This window comes from Anolis carolinensis, chromosome 1, assembly GCF_035594765.1.
Source record: "Anolis carolinensis isolate JA03-04 chromosome 1, rAnoCar3.1.pri, whole genome shotgun sequence".
Taxonomy (NCBI): Eukaryota; Metazoa; Chordata; class Lepidosauria; order Squamata; family Dactyloidae; genus Anolis; species Anolis carolinensis.
The window spans coordinates 284,140,904-284,150,794 of NC_085841.1; the positions used below are offsets into that span (position 1 = coordinate 284,140,904).

The 9,891-nt window shown below is 40.9% G+C and overlaps 1 protein-coding gene across 1 annotated transcript in view; it reads right to left on the reverse strand.

Annotated features, from left to right (window-relative positions):
• bbox1 (gamma-butyrobetaine hydroxylase 1) overlaps positions 1-2,824 on the reverse strand; it is a 57,462-nt gene extending 54,638 nt beyond the window's left edge. The window contains exon 1 of the mRNA XM_003224250.3: positions 2,448-2,824. The gene's annotated coding sequence lies outside the window, so the exon portion shown is untranslated. The remainder of the gene's footprint in view (positions 1-2,447) is intronic.
• Between the last annotated feature and the right edge of the window lie 7,067 nt (positions 2,825-9,891).

Sequence of the window (9,891 nt, forward strand, 5' to 3'; positions counted from 1 at the left end):
CATGGCCATACAGCTCGGGAAACACACAACTACCCTAATATGTTTGTGGCCCATATTTTAAAATAGTTTGTAGTCAGTGTGCTGAAGAACCCATGATCCTTTCAATGCCCTATGCAAAGTTAAATACAATCTCCAACCCATGTATTCTGGAGAAACTGAACTGACTACCAAAGGATTTGAGCATCATCATCTCAATTTGAAAGTTTGCCTTATACAACCTCATGTCCCAGGAAGACTCTGAAACCAAAGTTTACAAGAAATCCCTTCACATTCAAGTACTACTTGAGTAAACACATTCCATGCATTTCATTTCAATAAATGAGACAAATATGTTTGCAGAAGGTCTTATGATTCCATAGTGGTTGGAAAAATATAGAAAATAACATTGGCAACTTCTGTCTACAACTACCCAAACATACCACATTTTTGCCCAATCTGATGCCAAGTAACAAAGAATGGCTCTTATTTGGTAAAGAAACCAAAACGTTGCATCTTCCTTCTAGCACGGGATTCTTGTGTTGGAAGATAATTTAACGTTAAACCTGAAAAGCTGCAGACCTTCAAACCCAATTCAAAACATATACTTTCTAACACTGAAGCCTTGATCCCTTAAAGAGAATGAATTGATACAGTTACTGAAGGCACTTTGAACAGGCTTAAATATTCACTTGTATTTGTTATTGATGCTTATGTTTCTGAGTTTGATCCACTGTAGTGTCTGAAATTGGAGTTCCGGTGGCGAAGTGCATTAAAGCATTGAGCTGGAGACCCCAGGAGCGGCGTGAGCGGCCACGGTTAGCTCCAGCTTCTGCCAACCTAGCAGTTCGAAAACATGCCAATGTGAGTAGATCAATAGGTACCGCTCTGGCGGGAAGTTACGGCGCTCCATGCAGTCATGCCAGCCACATGACCTTGGAGGTGTCTACGGACAATGCCGGCTCTTCGGCTTAGAAATGGAGATGAGCAGCAACCCCCAGAGTCAGACATGACTGGACTTAACGTCAGGGGAAAACCTTTACCTTTAAGTGTCTGAAAACAGATTCTAGGGAAAAGGTGTGAGCATTACTGTAATTTGAATGAAAAACCTACACTAGTTGACATGGATATGTAGGTTCGCTTGTTCTGGGATATCTCATTATTTTGCAAAGTGAGAAGCTATACATTTTTTCTTCCTCAGGATGAGCCTATCTGAGTTGAGAGATTTTCAGAGCACAATCAATGGCTTATGGGGCCTATAGTCCACAAGATCTGGAGGAAGGCCAAGCATTTATAAAGTCTCTTGCTAAACCAGTGGTTCTCAACCTGTGGGTCCCTAGGTGTTTTGGCCTACAACTCCCAGAAATCTCATCCAGTTTACCAGCTGTTAGGATTTCTGGGAGTTGAAGGCCAAAACATTGGGGACCCACAGGTTGAGAACCACTGTGCTAGATCTTTCTCTAGGAAACCAATAAGGGGAGGAGGAATATTACAGTGTCCAAAAAGGATCTTTACAGTTTCAATTCTAAGTGAATTGAAATTGTAAAGATAATATTTCACAGCCCTGTGGTGGGAAAAACAACACCCTTTTGCAACCTTGTAGCTTTGTAAAATGTCACAATGATGGACCAAATTTCAAAGCAGATCTATTTTCAAATCAGGTCCATCTTTTAGAAACACCTTGTACATTTTGGGCTCATGAATTGGTAAAAAAAACACCCAAAAACTGTTTGTGTCACAGACAGTTCTTTCTATATTTTATATTGTTATTGATGCAATTGTTACTGGGTTTTGATTAAATGAAGACACTGATATTCCAGGGCAATTTCTTTGACTACTTTTGAAGATAACATACCCGTAAATTAAAGTGTTTTGGAAGTCTTTTAGTAGACTTAGTTTAACCCAGGCATGGGCAAACTTCGGCCCTACCAGCTGTTAGGAATTGTGGGAGTTGAAATCCAAAACACCTGGAGGGCCGAAGTTTGCCCATGCCTGGGCTTAACCCCTTTCTGTGCATCTTATTTTGCAGTTGACACATATATATTAAATGATTTATTGCATATAGCAACACTTTCTTACTGTTTACTTTTTGTTTTCTGGGGGAAAAAATCTGGTTCAGTCACGTTTTACCAAATAAAACCCCCAACGCATGGCTGTGTGTGTGCATATGAATGGGGAACCTGTAAGTCTTGGTCCTCCAGGTGTTTTGGACTTCCAACTCCCACAAGCCCCAGCCATTCTGGTCAAATGCCAGGAATTCTGGGAGCCGAAGTCCAAAGCGCTTGGAGGACTAAAAGTCAGCCGTGGGGGAAAGGGTTTCCCCTTCCTTCCTGTTGCAGGGAAGGGGGAAATGGAGGCCTGGCGTTTTTCCTCCCAACTTTCCGCCCGCCCGGAGAGAGAGGTGTGCAAGAGGGAGTGAGGGAAACACAAACACGCCAAAGCTGCAGGAACGGGGCGCAGCGTCTCCTTACCTGCGAGTCTACAGAAGAGGGGACGGGAAGGCGGGCCAAAGGCTCCTCGCTCGGCCCCAGGGTCTCGCCTCGGCCAATGGAAAGGGCAGAAGGAAAAGCCGCGGGCGGGCGCAGGAAACACGCTCCAGAGAGAAGTTGTCAAGGGGGAGAGGTCAGCCCGGAGAGACCTTCCAGAGGCAGAGCGAGCAAACCCTCAGAGCGCACTGCATCACGGGACATGGAAGTTCTGGAGTTTATTCCCCCTTCCTTTGCTCATCGCTTCAATCTTCAGCGGGGAACATCCGCACTGGAGAATTGTTGCACTTTAGCAACAAGTCTTTCGCCTCCCCTGCTTCACCAAACTACACTTCTGAGGATTCGATAGCATTGAGTCCTGGTCAGTGGTTCTCAACCTGTGAGTCTCCAGGTGTTTTGGCCTATAACTCCCAGAAATCCCAGCCAGTTTATCACCTGTTAGGATTTCTGGGAGTTGTAGGCCAAAACACCTGGGGACCCACAGGTTGAAAACCACTGCAGTAGTGAAAACAGTGTCAAATTGCATTAATTCCATAGTGTAGTCAGGCATGGGCAAACTTTGGCCCTCCAGGTGTTTTGGACTTCAGCGCCCACAATTCCTAACAACCTACCGGCTGTTAGGAATTATGGGAGCTGAAGTCCAAAACACCTGGAGGGCTGAACTTTGCCCATGCCTGGTGTAGATACACTCTTATTGTCAGGAAGTTCTTTTCATTTGTAGGTAGAATCTCTTTTCCTGCTGTCTGAATCCATTGCCCTGTGTCCCAGTCTCGTACTCTTACAGCCCCACCCCATTGCCAAGCCACTCGGAGGGAGCCAACTGGGGTGTTAAACTCCCTTTGCCCTGGAAATTCAGGAGGAGATGACCTTGGGGACATCCCAGGAAACCAAGTGATGGGGCTGCCATAAGATGGAAATCACTTAATGGTACACAACGGCAAGAACCAAAGCAATACATTCAGAGGAGAGCCCAGGCAGACAAGAGCAGTTGCCCTTGTGGCATGTTTCTGGGTGGCACAGGGTGGGGAGGATTGAAACAAGGCAAAGAAGATGCCCAAATTATATAAAGCAGCCTTTCCTCCTGTTTCCTTTCCCTCCTTTCCTTTCCCCAGAGAGGGAGCAGGAAATGCAGGTGAGCCAGAAATGCTGCTGCCAAAGTACAAACCTTATCACCTATTTCTGAACCTGCTTAATCCAGCTTTGTATTCTTCATGCTTGGTGTACATGATGAATTGATTGAGCATATCTTCAGAAACATGGATAGTGCAATCCATGCCGGGTTGGAATGCCTAACCAATTTTGAAATGTATCCTTACCTCTTTAACCAAAGTAGGATCAGAAAAAAGAGCTAATGTTTGTTTTTTAAAATCGCCAAGATCTGTTAAGAAACCTATGCAGTAGTTAGTCCCTCTCAAAAAGATGATGATAAATTCTGAGGCTTTTGTATGCTTATGATAGTTTCCTTCTAAACTGTGTAGTTTCTTTATTAAATGGCAGCTGTTTGCTTTTTGGAAGGGCACTTTCTTATTCTAGGAAGGTTTTTCTGCGTATTTGCACTTGTTGTCTAACAGTGATAGGCAACTGTGGAAGACTTAAGGCTCCATCTACATTGCCATATAAGCTAGTTTAAACTGCATTATAATGGTCAGTGTAGACTCATATAATGCAGATTAAACTGCATTGAACTAGATTATATAATGCATAATACATTTTATTTTTATTCCACCCTTCTCCCCTAGAGGACTCAGTGCAGATTGCAGTATTTATTTACATACATAGGCAAACATTCAATGCCCTTACAATTACAAATACAGTGAGACACACAAACAAAGGCAAGGCTTCTCCTTTCATTTCCAGCTTTCTGGAGGTGGTGCTCATCACTGGTTTCTGGGGGGTGCTTTTCTCCATTTTCAAGCTGAGGAGCCTGTATTGTTACCTCCTGATCCTGTGGACAGCAAGATTGGTTGGAGCATCTCTTGTCTTTTCCCGCTGAAGTAGTACCTATTTATTTACTCACATTTGCATATTTTTGAACTGCTAGGACGGCAGGGAACTAGGGCTGACAGGCAGGAACTCACCTCATCTTGTGGATTCGAACTGCCAACCTTGAGGTCAGCAGTTCAGCCAGCACAAGAGTTTAACCCATTGTGCCATCGTGGCAACACTGGGTCTACACTGTCATATAGTCCAGTTCAATGCAGTTAATCTGCATTTTGAAACTGGATTATATGGCAGTGTAGATGGGGCCTAAGAGGCTGCATTAGTCCTCTAAGACACTTTGGAGGGCAACACAACCTTCTACCAAAAATCAGCACCAAACATTTCAATGGGACCTGCGGCATGTTTTTGAACCTTCCAGATTCCCAGGGGAGATTCTGAGAAAATGTTTAAAAATGCTTTTGTATGTCATACACTTACCCTTCAATAAAAAACTATTAAAAAAATAATAAAAAAAGAAAATTTGAGGTGTTTTTTTTTTTTACACTTTAGAGGCAGTTGGGTGACACCAAACATATGGAAATGCCCTCTACATTTCTATAGAGATAAAATTTGAAGCTAAAAATATTTTTCAAAACATCTGGGGATGTATAATTTGTTTTAAAAGTTGTTCTCTTCTCCCAGTTCACATTGCTAATATCCAGACATATAACAAATTATTATTATTATTATTATTATTATTATTATTATTATTATTATTATTATTAACATTATTACAACATTTGTATCCCACCCTTCTCACCCAAAAGGAGACTCAGGGCGGCTTACAATAAAACACACGTATATAAAAATATAAAATACAATACAAATCAATTAAAATAGTTAACTAATTAATTATAGCAACATTCATAAAATACAATACTAAATAGCAGATAGGTGCAATCAGATCTAAAAATACGAGTCTATCAAATTGAGTTCCAGCACACATTATAATACTCAATGCTGCTAGTGTTGTTCGAAGGCCTGGTCCCACAACCAGGTCTTAACTTTCCTACGAAAGGATAAGAGGGAGGGAGCCTGTCTGACTTCGCTTGGGAGGGCGTTCCATAAGCGGGGAGCCACCACTGAAAAGGCCCTGTCTCTCGTCCCCACCAGCCGCACCTGTGAGGCTGGTGGGAGCGGGAGCAGGGCCTCACCTGACAATCTTAAACTATAGCGGAACCTTTGTGCTACGGTCCTTGCGAGCGCAGTGGGAGGGATTTGGAGACGGACAACTGGAGTAATTCCAAGAAAGCAGTTTTATTTGGCAAGTGGCCACTAGGGTTCCCCCTCGCACAAAATAAGTGCTTTCTCAGGGAGAACCCCCAGTGGCGGGCTGAGTAAATATTTATACACACTACAGGGTTCGGGTTATGCCCGCCCACAAGCAAATTCATTGGCTTAGAGTTGTGACGCTGCTTGACTTGCATCCAATCAGCGCTGACCAGCGGCCCGGGCGCACTCTTTCTGTGCCGTGCTCACAATCATTCAGAGCGCCTGCGTGCACATGCGCTGTTTGTTTATCTTTAGCTTTCATTTCTTCAGAAACACATGATTTCCCAGAAACCACATGTTTCTGTGAGTTTATGCACCCGGGTCGCTAGCCGTCGCCATCTCTGCCCATATATGGTATTTCCTGGGGTTCTTTAACCTCCCGCCTCAAAACTTCGGGGTGGGTTGTAGTGAGAGACACGTTCAGACAGATAAGCTGGGCCGGTACCGTTTAGAGCTTTATAGGTTAAAGCCTGCACTTTAAGAGATGCTTTTCTGGTTAATGATCTTTCTAATAAATGTCACATATTGGAAACATAAAGATTGTCTTCATATTTTCAAACTTTACAATGTAACCAATTTTGTAAACAGTGTGGTTATTTTATGGCTTTGCAATTTGTAGCAAATTTGTATGGCTTTGCATCTGTAGCAAATGTGTTACTAATTCTTCCTCGTGTATATTAGAAGACTTAGACTTCTCAGCTAATAAACAATCTACTGCGGATTTATATAAATGCAGATGTGAGCTAACTGTGAAGTTGCAAGTGATGCTGAAAAGGAGCTCCAGATATCTACACCATGAAGTGTGAAATCTGTTCATCACCATAGTACCAGAAATGACATATGTGACAACTGCAGCCTTTGAATGCTATCACACCAACATCTTGATCAAATATTACAACATTGGGAGAAGGATTAATTATTTCAAAGATTGATGGAAATAATTATTACCAAAGGTAATAAAGAAGTTAAAAGACTGCTTTGAAAATTAGTTTTTGACAGCCATTTTGGCAACCAGAGTGGAGAATTAACTCAAGCTGAGTTTTGTGACATATGGAAAATCAAATATTTATGTTGGGAGCTGTATTTAATCGGACTCACCAAATGTCAAACCCATGCAATAATCCATGTAAAATATGTCTAGCTCTGTGACATAAGTCACGTATAGTAGCATTAATTGTTTTAAAATGTTCAATATTCATTTTACCTTTTCCCTTGTGGGTTTTTCTCACTTATCGACACTGTTAGAGAGAACAAATATATTCAGCAGTTTGGTGTTTCTGAAGTGTGTTCTAGCTGAATTAATGCTTTGAAAACCAGAAGATCTACAATTATAAAATGAATTTGGTACTCTGATAATCAAGTTCCTTTTTATATAGATAATGTATGCCCATTGGCTTTCTTTTTCTCTTTGTCCTCTGACAAGCTGGAAGATTTTTAGTAGCATTCGTGTTGGGAAGATGACAAGGGAGAGCTGGAAATATAGTTCAAAACATTTTTATTCACTTATGAAAGGTCTATTTGACCAAATTATTTTATTTCACAGGTGCAAACTGTTAGTTTTGAATATAAGGTTTACTAAAACATTTGGACTGCTCCTTTTGTTATATAGGAAATCTTTCCCTATTCTTTTCACATTATTTCTATCAAAATGTATGTTAAATAAATATCGCCTAGTAGCACATCTGATTCATTAACTGAAGTATTCCTGCATTCATGTTTTGGGGCAAAAAAAATTAATAAATAAATATTAGGATCTAAATCCAATTGTTAGTCCAACTACATCAGATCCATTGAATAAATACTAAATTGTAAGTCAACAAGTGTAAATCACATGGGATCAGAGGGTCTGCTTGAGTTGGGAATGGCAACTGGATTTTAAATATATATGTTGGTGTGTGATATTCATCATCGTAGGCTATCACTCGTAGTTGAGTATGATTGCCTTCTTGGTGGTGGGTCCGTAGGTGAATGTAGAGTATTCTGTATCCACATGTTCTTTTGCAGCAAGGACATTGGTTTCAAGATGGAAGGTGGTCCCAACAAGGGTTGACTTAACGGGCCTTCTTCTTGACACATTTCTTCCTTTTGCCCTCCATTTGTACCTCTTTGATTTCCACAGCACTGTCTCTAGTTAGAACACCCGAGGGCCAGGGCTTCCCAGTTTTTGGTGTCTATCCCACAATTTTTAAGATTAGCTTTAAGTCCATCCTTAAATCTTTGCTGTCCACCAACATTCCGTTTTCCGTTCTTGGGTGGAGAGTTTAGTAACTGCTTGGGAGACATTGATCAGGCATTCGGACAACGGGCCAGTCCAGCGAAGTTGATGGCAGAGGATAATTGCTTCAATGCTGGTAATCTTTGCTTTTTCCAGAATGCTGACATTTGTCTGCCTGTCTTCCCAAGAGATTTGCAGGAATTTTCAAAGGCAACACTGAAGAAATCATTCCAAAAGTTGAGTGTGACATCTGTAGGCAGTCCACGTTTTGCAGGTATATAACAAGATTGGGAGGACAATAGCTTAATAAACAAACATCTTTCTATCTCTATGAATGTCCTGATCCTCAAACACCCTCTGCTTTGTTTGGGGGAAAAAATGCTGCACTCACAGAACTCAGACAGTGTTGTACTTCAGTGTCAATGTTGACTTTTGTGGATAGGTGGCTGCCAAGGTAGCAGACATGGTCAACATTTTCTAATGTTAGAAAGCTGTATTTCTAGTATTGCAGAGGCATTGGTTGGTTCCTGCTGGTAGAGCACTTTGGTTTTCTTGATGTTTTTTTCCATATGCTTCTGCAAAGATTTTTAGAGTGGCTTGTAGGCCTTCTAAATGAGAACAGACTTCTATAACAGAAGTTGTTGTGATCTTGCCTCTGACTTTCAGTCTGCTGAGGTTAAATAGCTTGCTGTATGTCCAATAGGTGATTTCCAGACCGGTGGGAAGCTTCCCATCAACAAGGTGAAGTATCATATTATAATCAGTTAAAAAAAAAAAAGAATGTTGTAGAGACAGAAAAACTGTGAGCTAGAAACATTTTTGCAGCTGCAGGTCTAATTCTTAAACAGTATTACTCCCTCTGCAAGCAATGTAATCAGTCATGTTTGCTTGATTGATATGTCCTATGAAATATATAATAGCTGCTGCATGAGATCCAAGTGGAAAAGAATCTTGTCCAACTGAAATAAAGCACACTACCCTTCTAAATTACATAATAACTTAGCAAAAGTATGACTCATTACCATTATCCTTCTGTTTTCAGAAAACCTATAAAATGGAACTTTAAAGCAGAAATATCCAAAGTAATGGGTAATGAAAATCTGGAACCCATTTCCTTTACAGTGTGTTACATGTTTTCATGTGTATATATAGACAATCACCATATCATTTTACAGAAATGTGAACTATTATGTTACCTTATTTATTCCATCCTGTCCCAGGTTGGCCATCATTACAGCCCAATTAACCTGGACTACTTCAACTCAAGGTTAGTTTATCCCATATTCTCTACTGCCATGGGGCCAAGCCATTTTTCATCCCCATATGTTCTTGCAGTGACATATAAAATATATTTATTTGTAATAGTTTTACAATGATGTTCTCTTCTCTACTCACATCATTCCCCTGCATATTATTGTAGTCCAAATGTAGGTGCAGATAAAAAAAGAGTAGTAGTTGAAGACCTTGATGCCATGTTTCTTTTTTCATGTCTCTTCTTAAAAAATCAACGCTTTTAACATTAATTGATACAATCAAGGATTACTGAAAATAACAAGATAAAACCAAAAATAGTACAAATGAGGACAAAAATTTGACAGAATTCTAGAGCAGTGGTTCTCAACCTGTGGGTCCCCAGGTGTTTTGGCCTACAACTCCCAGAAAACCCAACCAGTTTACCAGCTGGGAGTTGAAGGCCATAAACCTCTGGGGACCCACAGGTTGAGAACCACTGCTCTAGAGGTTGGTGTGTGACTTAGGAGGATAAATATCACCTGAATTAGTTTTGATGTAGTAGAACAAGTTTAGTGCTTGAATGTTGGATTACGACCGGGAGACCAGGGTTCTAATCTCTTTTCAGCCATGGAAACCCATAGGGTGACCTTGGGCAAGTTACATTATCTCAGTCTCAGAGGAAAGCAATTCCAAGTCTCTGAATAAATGTTGCCAGGATAAATATATGAT